We start from the raw sequence: 12,809 nt of genomic DNA, 5'->3' as shown, positions 1-12,809 counted from the left end.
GAAGTGATGGTTCTCCTCTCTTCTGCTCTGAAAATCGCCTGGATAGTGAATGATGGCGTCTAGGGTCGTCCAAACGAAATAAAACATCAAACCCTAACTTTCCCGACTATAGGGACCATCGCGTAGCGCGATGGCCATATTCCTATTCCATCGCGCTACGCGATGGAATATAACCTCATATTTGGATTCTTCTCGTCGAGAAACTCAAAATTCATATATTATGGGTCCTGTAACTCATTTTCTAGCCCAGGATATGCTTGTTTTACTTCATGGTCGCTTTTTGTGAACACATCTTGTTCAGTTTTAGCATCGGCTTTAGGTTTCTCATTCAAACTCTTCCCAAATCCTTCTAATACTTCCAAAGACTTCAAGTTATGCTCCGGTCATCTCAAGATATCATTCCATGCTCGTACAAGTCTCCAATTTAGCATCTTTAACGATCAATGACCTGAAAAACAAAAGCACGTATGAAGTCCAAAGTTCTAACAATATACTAAACAAAACTACATAATTAACACACTATCTATATACAAAATACCCGAACATCACATCCCACACTTATCTTTTGCTTGCCCTCAAGCAAAACTCTAAGGTAAACATCAACCTCCATCATAGGTATATTAATTATCACCATTAATACTAGCAAGGTTTAAGGTCATACCCAGTTTCCCAGACTGACACTTTCTAGATTGACAACCCACAAAAAAAGTTAATGTTACAATAAAACTTTAGAACCGCCTAGACAAGTTACTTTGTTTCCGGTTAGGGCATACATGTTCATACCTCTCACACTATCAACACTCCTCTCGGTTTAATATCTGGACTAGCAAAAGATGTGCCAGTATATGTCTCTGCCCTCAAAATACCTAATATGAGTTACAACTTAATAAGCTTGCCGGTCAGTCTTATCTCCACCCGTTAACCACCGGTTGCATAAAGACTCGGACTAAGGGTTTTGCTGAGGATTAGGTTTGGGTGCGGATTAGGCTTATTTAGTGACTCGGGTGGATGAAACCCTGTTAAACAAACCAATATACAGACTCACGAATACAAACGAACTAATTACACAATCAACTGCTATTTACATACTCAACTGCTAATAACAACTGAAATACTAAACTGATAATTTCTTTTTGTCTTTTTGCTGATTTTTCAGATTTTTTTTTAAACTAATAATTACAACTCAGACTTTATAACTTTTCAACTCGTCTGACTAAATACAACTCGATATATATACGACTCGATAACAAACTGGATTTCATTACACGGGTTAAAATAAAATAAAGGCCAAGGCTGCAATGGTGTGTAATGTTCAGTTTAGCAAACGAAAAAGGATAAGGTCCAAACGGGCTCCTAAGGGATAATGTCGGGTAAGAAATTTATTTAGTGAGGAAATATGTACGGAACGGGTTTTCTAAAGTCCTAATCTCCATACAGGTAGTGGTATTAAGATCTTGAAAAGCATGTGACAAGCAAGTTCTAATTCTGTAAAACATACCGGTTTCCCTCGATAAATGACAAGACATGTTTTATATTTACTATATAATATGTGTATTAAGTATATGGGCTAATCTCACAATATGTCTGGAAATAAAGACTGCCGATATGAAACATGTATACCCGTCCCCTTGACTCGTTATCCCCGCCTAAACGATTCCATTTTCAACTTCTCATTTTAAAAACATTTGTCAGGAAAACTATCAAGAAGCTGAAAACCAACCATGACCAAAGACCTCTAACTTGGCATTAATAGCAATAACTAACAGTTAATAACTTAGGTTTCTGAATACTCTTCGAGGTACTATCGGGCTAAAATTTTAAATTTCCCTCATCCCCACACTTGAGGTTGACATTGTCCTCAATGTTAAAATTTTAAAATAATTAACGAACATTTGAGGGACGAGGTTGAAATTGAATGTTTAACAATTTAAAAATCGGGCTCTAATGTGATAGTTCTAACACAAAAATCTACAATTACACTCTCAACATGTAAACTAAAATAACAAAATAGATTATGAAACTGCAATCACCTGATATGGCTAATAAGACAATACTAAAAAAAATGGCTCGCAAACCCTTGTGAAAAATCGTCTTCTCCAAAGACTAAAACTGAATCAACAAAATCTTAAAACGTGTAGAAGCAAGCTTCTCACCGTGTGTAAGACATAGGTCTTTTAAGAATTTTGCAAAAAATGAAGTGTTAGTTCATTTTATTAAAATTTATTACCGAGCCGAATTATTTAAGTTTCATAATAAATTTTGTTAAATGAGTTAAAATGTTAAAAGACCTAACTCACTTTCGTAGGAATCACGGCTGCATTTAGCTTATGCAACAAGCCCTTTAAACCCCCCGGTAGCCCGGGTGGACGAGTGAGGTCTCGTGAGGGTTTATAGTGAACTACACCCACAAAGTTCCAATACAACAAAATATACACGTACCTGGATTAACCACAGCAAAAAAGAACATGAAAGCACTTTGGGTAGCTTAACTGAAACCTCGTTTTCAGAAATAACTTTACCGCACACATCAAAATCCCAACTTTTTCCTTGCGGTATCCCCACACTTAGCTTTTGCTATGATGGTACGCTTGAAATACAATTAGTAATATAAAAAAATGCAAACTAAAAATATACAAAATATACAATTACCACCCTTTTGAAAATTTTATGATATTCAAGGTGGGCGGCTGGCCCGTTTCCATGCAGCCTTCTCGTTACATAAAAGCTCATCCTCAAGAGGTTGCTCCCAATCTTTTAACACACCAGAATCCGGCCCAAACATTTCCAACCTCCATTCTAAATCAAATTCAGGTGGTTTCTTTACCTCTTTCCTTTTCATATTCTTTCTCTTTCTTGTTGCTACTTCCTTATTATCTCTAACTCCATGCAATATCTCATTCCGTCCTTTCACCTTCATGCTACCATTTAGCTCATTCCTGTCAGTCACAAAACATTTCTCTTTTGTATGATCCTTTCTCAAGGATTCACACTTGTCAACAAAAGGGTTAGTAGCATTTCCAAATAATGATAACTGTTTATCACGATTCCCACACTTAATTCCCAAAACGCCCTTAGCACAATCAATTGCCGCATGTGCTGTGGCAAGGAATGGCCTACCCAGTACGACTGAAGATTGTGTATGATTTCCTTTAGCATAATCGAGTACAAGAAAGTCAACTGGGTAGGAAAATTCATCCACCTGGACCATTACATTAGTAGCCATGCCCCGAGGAAGTGTATAAGTTTGATCTGCCAACACCACGGTGGTGTTTACCCTTTCTAGCGGGCCAAATTCATACTAATCATATAAACTACCGGGCATGATACTAACACATGCTCCAAGATCTAGAAGTGCCCAATCAGTTTTAAATTCCCCAATTTGAATTGATAAAAATGGCACTCCCAGGTCTTGGAGTTTACCTGAGGTAGTATTATCCTCCACCTCCTCATTTCTGTTGTTGGTCAATTTACAATTTAAATAGTTTTCACAAGTACAATTTTCACAAAAAGACGTTTCATTCGTTTTTAGTTTCGATTCATTTTGGAAAATTGTTTTCTTTTGACCAACATAATTATTCTCATCACTAAACTCTTTCACCACCCCCTCAAAAACTGTGGTGGTGCATCAACTTCAACACTAGTAATTTCAAAATGAGGTAAAAGACTTACCGCATTGATGTACACATTGTTTCCTTTCTTTGAACTTGAACTGAAGTGTTGCGGGTTTACTGTGGTATCGCTCGGTAACTGACCCGCGTTTTTCTAAAATCTCGCCACATTTTCTGCAAGTTGACCAATCTGTTTCGACATCGCCTCTGAAGACTTATCTCTCAACTCGAACTGTTTCTGCATCTCTTTCTGATTATCTGTCACCAACTTCAACAACGCATCTAACTTCGAATGTACCAACTCATTTGAATTACCTGAGTTACCCTTCTGTTGGTCCTCATTCTGATTAACCGATGAACTGTTACCCCAGTAAACATCTCTGTTATACTCCCGACTGCTATTCTGATTGTATGAACCCTACTGATAACCGCCCTGACGGTAGCTGTTCTGCTGTCGGTTTTGACTAGACCCCTGAAAGTTCAGATTTGACTGACCCGCGGCGTTCCCGTAACTGAAGTTCGGGTGGTTTCTCAGGCCCGGGTGATAGGTGTTTGAATTGAACCCTTGGCCTTTGGAATCCCCGTACGCATAACTAACCTCCTCCTCGTCGGGATACTCGTCCTCATCAAACTCGGGGCAATTTTCTATCTTATGCCCCAACTCACCAGACTCTGCACAAACCGGGAACTTCACCCCAACTTTACCAACCTCTTTCTTTTTCTCTCGTCTATAACCCGCGAGTTCTCTTTCCAACTCTACAATTCTCTCTAATTCACTCGAGGCTGATTTAATTGATCCGGTGACCACTGTTTCCGTCTTCGTTCTGCAGCTTCCTCTGACTTGGAGTCTTCACACATAAACTCCAAAAAATCCCAGTCATCCTCCTCAGGCTGATTAAACAACTGACCATTACAAGAAGCCTTCAAATATTTTCTGTCCTCATATGTCAACCCGTCAATAAAAAACTTAACCAATTCCCACAACTCGATCTGATGGTGTGGGAACTTCCTAATCATTTCCTTATAACGAGTAAAGGACTCATGAAATAACTCACTCGGTAACTGTGAAAAATGTCGAATCTCCATTCGGGCCTCGATGGTCTTTGACTGTGAATAATACTCGTTAAGGAAAACCTGCTGCATCTTACCCCAGCTCTCAATATGGTGCATCGGTAGCGAGTTGAACCAGTGTTTTTCTTTGTCTTTTAGTGATAACTGGAACAACCGCAACCGAACCTCATCCTAATCGTATGTACCGTCACCGCTAGACCCGCAAATAGCTGAAAAATCTGACAAGTGTGAATACGGGTCTTCAGATCCCAGTCCGTGAAAGTGGGGAACTATGTTAATGTAGGACGGACGAGATTTGAATGTCGGTTGTCCCCGTATGTGAACCTGTGGGACAATCGGTGAGGCACCATCTGAAATAGCCGGTCTGAACCGACTATTAACACCCTGAACCGGAGGCCCATAATTCCTTCGTCTGGCCCTCGGTTCCTCAAAAGCTGGTCGGTTAACTTGAATTGGATGTCTTCGTTCCTCCCGATATCTTCCAACTCCATCTCTGTCTCGGTTTATGTTCCTCCACCTGTTACCTCTCACCCTGACCAGTTCCTCAACCTCCACAACCTCTTCAACATTCAAACCCGTTATTCCTTCTAATTCTCCAATCATCCCCATTACTGCCTTCATTCCTCAGTTCCCATTCCTCCTCATCTCCCTCTTCTTCATATTCAGTATGAATACTGACATGGTCAAAATCTCGAATAATCGGCTGTCGGTGACGAGGGGTATTATTCGGGGCTGATGGCCCGGGTTTGTCATGGTTTCGGTTTCGGTTTCTGGATTGTCGGGCTGAATTTTGGGGTTGCTGATTTGTGTTTATTGGTGGTAACTAGTCATTAGTGGGTGGATTTTGGTTATTCGGTGGGTTAGGCTCGGGTTGGAAAATATTGATCTCGGGTGGTGGGTTTTGGTTTTAATTCTGGTTTTGGTTCTGACCTTCCGTGTCTGGCTGCCTGATCTGAGCTCGGTTCTGCCGAGCTAAACGTTCAATCTCTGGCTCATAAATCAATGGAGAACCTCTTCTTGAATTGCGGGTGTGCATAAACCTGTTACCTGCACAACTAACACACCCCGTATAAAACGGGAAAATAAAACTAAACTAAAATTAAAAACAAAAACTAAATTAAACTAAACTAAACAAAGAAATAAATTAATCACAAAAACACTAAGCGCACTAACTCCCTGGCAATGGAGCCATTTTAATGCTACACTGTCGCTATCTAGTCAAAAACAATATAAATCAGTGTCCAAATCACCTTAAACTAGTTAGGGTAAGTAGGGTGTCGAACCACGAGGAGTATGTATCGCCTAAAGATTCTTCTATTCCTCTCACTTTCAATCCTTTTAATTAACTTACTCCTAATTACTTGAAAACACTTTTTAAAATACATTAGCTAAAGCTGGTGAATGATGCTTACAGACTCGAAAGAATTTTCATAAACTATTAAGACACAATCACCAATCCTTTCAACAAACTCAATATGCCTCATCCTGAGTCATCACTACTAAACATACACATAACGGTTTCTGAGGAGTTATGTACCCTTATTGTCAACATCATTACAAAACGTTTAAGTTTTAACGACGACAAAATTCGTTGCTAAAGCCCCAAATGTCGCCGCTAAAAGTACTAGCGACAACATGTTGCCGCTGTTGAGTTGCCGCTAGTTCTTAGTTGCTATTGATGATCTGTCACCACTAATAATGTCTCCACTAAAAGGTGTGGTCACTAAAGTCAAATTCGTCGCTAATTAGTCACCGCTAATACTTTTCCGGCGAACTCCCAAAGAGTAATAGCACCGACTTTGTCGCTGCTAAAGGCATCTGACTCGTTTTATAAAAAAAATCTGGATTTTCCTTAACACTTAAAACACAACAAATATATGCAAGTTTTTCCGAACACGCATCATAACTATAAATATATATATGTATATATATATATGTATAGGGGTGGGTTCTAGTAAAAACTCCTCTTAAAAAGAAAACTTAAATACTCATAAAAACTTCTAAAAAACTATTTTTAACTTTTTTTTAAAATTTTTTTGTAGTTTCTTTTTTTTTCCATTATTTTTATATATTGTTATTGGTTCAAAAAAAAAAAACTTGTGGATAACCTCGTTGGTATAGTGCGCATGTGTAATAGTATGTGTTGCATATATGCAAAAGTGTTTGTATTGCATATAATACAACACTATTGCACATATTTGATACACACTATTTTATATATGCAATATAAGACTAATACACACATCGAATACACATTAGTACATATGTGTAATACAACATTAACGCACATGTGCACCACATCGAATTTTATTTTATTATTATTTTTTTTCTATATAATACAACACTACTACACATATACAATACACAAATATTGAATATATGCAATAAAACACTATTAAACTCAAAAGCACATAGTAATACACATGTGTAATACAACGGTATCGCATAGTAATACGTATGTGCATTTCAACAGTTTTTTTTATTTTTTTATTTTTTTTATATTTTTTGAGTGAAATATAAGAAAATATAATAATAATGGCTAAAACAGAATTTTAAAAATATTTTTTTATTTTTAATTAAAAATAATTCTTTAAAAGTTTTTAGGAGTTTTTTAGTTTTCTTTTTAAATGTGAGTTTTCTCTTGATCCTCTCCCTATATATATATATATATATATATATATATATATATATATAGACAGACATAAACATACATAACTGACAATAAATACAAAAGCATGTTTAATCAGCAGCGGATCCGGCAATTTTTTGCCAGTGGGTTCATCGTTCATATCGATTCAAAGTAACCTAAATGTGTATTGTCTGGTCGTTTTGACGGTTCGGGTCCTCCGGTTTAGGTCATGGACATAAAAAAATATGACATAATAACTAAAAACAAAATCGTTATTAGAAATTAGAAAACACATAATATAAATACGATGGTCTTTTTGAATTAAAAAAGAAAATAACACTCTATAGTTGTTCTGTATGAGTTTTCATCTTTTATAAATGTTGCATTACATCTTCGACCGCAACTTTTTGAAGGAGCTCCCTTTCACTGTAACAAATGCAAAAAATTTTCAAATAATCATCACTCATAATAAAAGGCAATGTTTATTGTTTATGTTGAAACTAAAATAGTCATTAAAATGATGAAAGCATATATTTACTGACTACAAATGCAAACACCACTTAATTAAATATAAGAAGATGTATATGTATATTTCATGAAATCAATTAAATTTGATTTCTATCGGGTGATGTTTTCTAAAACTTATACAACCAGTCAGAAAAGAAAATGAAATATAAAATTAGAAAAACTACTAAAACAGGGAATTGAACCCAAGTTGCTTCATAAGAAAAGATAGTTGCTTACCACCCGACCATGGTTCCACATTGTTAATTTTTCATTTACAATTTATATGTCGATTCATTCTCATATTTTAAATAGACAATTGTGCAAGAAGTACTCCAGCCTCAAGATTTTGGTTTCTGCAAGTAATTCAGTCACCATATATAGGTCCATGTTTAATGCAAAACGCCTATCTTCAAAGTAACCTAAATCTTTTAAAATTAACTAGTTAGTATTAAAAATTGGATAGTATTTTATATTAAATAGGTTTTGTAACCCGTGCATTACGCGGGAGATATTTTGACCTCACGGTTGTGAAACTATGAAAAGAACCATATTGACCAAAAAAAGAGATAACAAAGAAAAAATAAAACCAATTTACTCAAATCGACATATCAGAATAGTCATTACAAAACAAAGAGGCTCAAAACAAACAATTCCTCATGTCCATTGCTAACAAACCACACACCGCCAGCTAAAACCTTCCAACAAAATAAATAAACCGGAAAAGCTCCATTGCAACCGGTGATGCTAGACCGTCGCTATCTAGTCAAAAACAATACAAATAAGTGTCCAAATCACCTTAAACTAGTCAGGGTAAGTAGGGTGTCGAACCACGAGGAGTATGGGGTCAGTGTAAAGTGAAACCAATTCCTAACATTATGAAGTGATTCAATTAACAAAGTGCTGATCACACTAGCAAACAGTTTGGTTTTATAGTAAACGAACAAATAATCAAAGATTCAATCAGTCAACAAAGAAAATCACACTCGGGAATTCAAGTGAGCAATCAAATAGCAATCTCATGCAACTTAACAGATAAACTATCCTATGTCAAGTGCAGACTGACTAACCGGTTAAACCTTAGGCATCCATGCTCGCTAACGCACGGCACTGGTTATCAAACGGTCTCTGTCAGTGTGACTCAACTAAGGGCAAACATATGTTTTCTTGCTATTAACAGGTCAAAACAATCATATAAGCAATTATCATAGCAACTGGCACACTAATCGTTCTGATCAAAATAAACCAAAACTAACGTTGTGCACAACAATACTAGACATCAATACTCATAGATTAACATCAAAATAATTACAATCAATCGTTCTAGTACAGGAGAAAATAACTGAAAGATTACAAACTATATATCCCGGGTATCACTCGAAGGATCTAGCCGCGTCTCGGCATCTCTCGGGCTTCGGTTATAATGGATAGGATCATGCACGGGACCTTGAGACGATTGAAAGTGATGGTTCTCCTCTCTTCTTCTCTGAAAATCACCTGGATAGTGAATGATGGCGTCTAGGGTCGTCCAAACGAAATAAAACATCAAACCCTAACTTTCCCAACTATAGGGACCATCGCGTAGCGCGATGGCCATATGACCATTCCATCTTGCTACGCGATGGAATATAACCTCATATTTGGATTCTTCTCGTTGAGAAACCCAAAATTCATATATTATGGGTCCCGTAACTCATTTTCTAGCCCAGGATATGCTTGTTTTACTTCATGGTCGCTTTTTGTGAACACGTCTTGTTCAGTTTTAGCATCGGCTTTATGTTTCTCATCCAAACTCTTCTCAAATCCTTCTAACACTTCCAAAGACTTCAAGTTATGCTCCGGTCATCTCGAGATATCATTCCATGCTCGTTAAAATCTCCAATTTAGCATCTTTAACGATCAACGACCTGAAAAACAAAAGAACGTATGAAGTCCAATGTAATAACAATATACTAAACAAAACTACATAATTAACACACTATATATATAAAAAATACCCGAACATCACATCCCCACACTTATCTTTTGCTTGCCCTCAAGCAAAACTCTAAGGCAAACATCAACCTCCATCACAGGTATATCAATTATCACCATTAATACTAGCAAGGTTTAAGGTCATACCCAGTTTCCCAGACTGACAATTTCTAGATTGACAACCCACAAATAAAGTTAATGTTACAATAAAACTTTAGAACCGCCTAGACAAGTGTACTTTGTTTCCGGTTAGGGCATACATGTTCATACCCCTCACACTATCAACACTCCTCTCGGTTTAATATCTGGACTAGCAAAAGATGTGTCAGTATATGTCTCTGCCCTCAAAATACCTAATATGAGTTACAACTTAATACGCTTGCGGGTCAGTCTTATCTCCACCCATTAACCACCGGTTGCATAAAGACTCGGACTAAGGGTTTTGCTGAGGATTAGCTTTGGGTGCGGATTAGCCTTATTTAGTGACTCAGGTGGATGAAACCCTGTTAAACAAACCAATATACAGACTCATGAATACAAACGAACTAATTACACAATCAACTGCTATTTACATACTCAACTGCTAATAACAACTGAAATACTAAACTGATAATTTCTTTTTGTCTTTTTGCTGATTTTTCAGATTTTTTTTAAACTAATAATTACAACTCAGACTTTATAACTTTTCAACTCGTCTTACTAAATACAACTCGATATATATACGACTCGATAACAAACCGGATTTCATTACACGGGTTAAAATAAAACAAAGGCCAAGCACGTATGAAGTACCAAAGTTCTAACAATATACTAAACAAAAGTACATAATTAACAGACTAATATATATACAAAATACCCGAATGTCAACCGACGAGAACAAACAGGCTCAAATAAGCAATTCATCATTGTAATTAAAAATGTTGCATTTTGTAGTCGATAAATAGAACCAAACGTCGATTAACACCACCACTAGCTAAACTCAAAACGTCATCAATCAATAAATCATTTTTACCCCTTCCTTTTAAAAAGTTGGAACCTCATTCACATTCTCTATATCAAAACATCCAGCGCAATCCATATTTAATTTCTTGTTATTCAAACACCCAAGAATCTGTAACATCCCGGATTTTTCGTACTTGTATTCGTTTATGTTTAATCCGATTCGGGAATTTAATTCGGATTTTTCAAAAAATTTAAAATTTGAATTTATTAGTATTTAACTTTTTAAAACTTATTTTATATCCTCTTAACTTTCAAATTCATCAAACAACCCTTAGAAACCCTTAAAACCACTTAAACGGCTAAAAATCACGTTTATAGAAGTATAAGGAAAACTTTTGCCAAAAACAAAAGTCTGGAACCCCCCCCTCCCCTCCTCTACGCCGCGTCACATGGAGAGGGAGGCTCCTTCAGGCCGTGTGACACAGAGAAGCACCTGCAACAGTTTTGTGTTTGTTTTACTTATTTATTCGATTTTAATGCGTAATCCTTCCTAAACCGACCCCAAATCATAAAAATTGAAGCCCAAGTTATGTAATATGATGTTGTAACTTGTCCACATACATTTTCTTGTTGATCAAACCAAAACCTCTAGGTAAATGAACCAGATTTTGTCATAATAAGCTTATTTGGTTTCCTTAAACGAACTATTACCAAATAAACAATTTTGGAGTATTATACTTAATCATTATACATCCCTAAACCCTAAAATCATCTGTAACTCAGTTGTCACCTCTGCAAATCATGAAATTTCCTTCCTCCATTTTTGATTTCTTCAAATTTTATTCAAGTTCTTCAAGCTTTAGTTTGACTTTGGTGTTCAAGACCCATTTGACCTTGATCATTTCCTAGCTCTAATCATTATTCGGGTAAGTTGTCTTCTGTGTTTTTTGTAGGTTTTTATTCATTTAACAAAAACCCTTAAACAATTTTTGGGATTGAGGGAGTCTCGGTGGTCAATTTGATTCGGCTCGTTTAGGGCATAATAGGCAAAATATTTGACTATCAGATTTCTCTGTCTTCTGGCCAAAACTATATTTCGGGAAGCAGACTTTTATGTTTGTTATGAAACTGGTCAGAACCCGATTTGCGACTCAAGGTTTGGATTCTGAATAGTACCGGATCGCTTAAATATTAAAAACCTCATAACTTGAGTTTTACACATCCGTTTGATCTGATTCTAGTGACTATGCTCTCGCTTTTAATTCAAATTAATTTCTCAAAGTTCTAGGTCATTTCATTTTGGATCAGTCAGTGCGTTAAAGGCTCGGAAGTCGTTTATTATACATATTTTAGTATTTAGCTCACCACTCATTAAGGTGAGTAATCACTCCCTCTTTCTACTGATTTTTAACACTTTTTTGGGGACTTTATGCGTACTATATTATATTAAACATATTATTATCTCAATTCATTTATTTCATTTAAACTAGTGAATCATGAGTTGTTGTGTTGAACGATTAAATGTTACTTTCTTATTTTCTTATTTATTTTATCTCATTCGGAGAGGTCCATCGTAATATATCGTAGTAAGTAAGATCATACGCCGTCTTAGTAGCCAAAGCCCGATTCACAAGGTAATGGTCAAACGACACCAATTATTTTCTCATTATTTAATTATTGATACTCACAATATTGCTATGTAGTTTTTCTCATATATTATAGTTAGTGTCAACATTATTGGTTTCTTACTTAACCTCATGTTGGCGAACATATCTATTTTGTATGCATATTATAGGTTATCTTATGGTTTGAAGTGAAGGTTGAAGATCACATAGAATGGGCTTTAGGATATTTAAAAACATGAAAGATAAGATGTTTTTGTATTATTTTCTTGGTTTTAATTGTAATTGTCTGAGATGATGTGTATTTGTTTGAATTTAATAAAATAATTAGATATAGCCACTAATATTGTTAAGTTAGTATCTTGTGAGCTGTGAACCAACAATTCGCACCCCGACATTTTCTGCCATAGGTTGGCATGTGACAGATTGATATCAAAGCTGAAGACTATAATATAAGGT

The sequence above is a fragment of the Bidens hawaiensis genome, unplaced genomic scaffold, assembly GCF_021521415.1.
Source record: "Bidens hawaiensis isolate Kalapana, Puna unplaced genomic scaffold, B.hawaiensis_p1.1 tig00004101_1, whole genome shotgun sequence".
In the NCBI taxonomy this organism is placed as follows: Eukaryota; Viridiplantae; Streptophyta; class Magnoliopsida; order Asterales; family Asteraceae; genus Bidens; species Bidens hawaiensis.
This window is presented reverse-complemented; position numbering follows the sequence as displayed.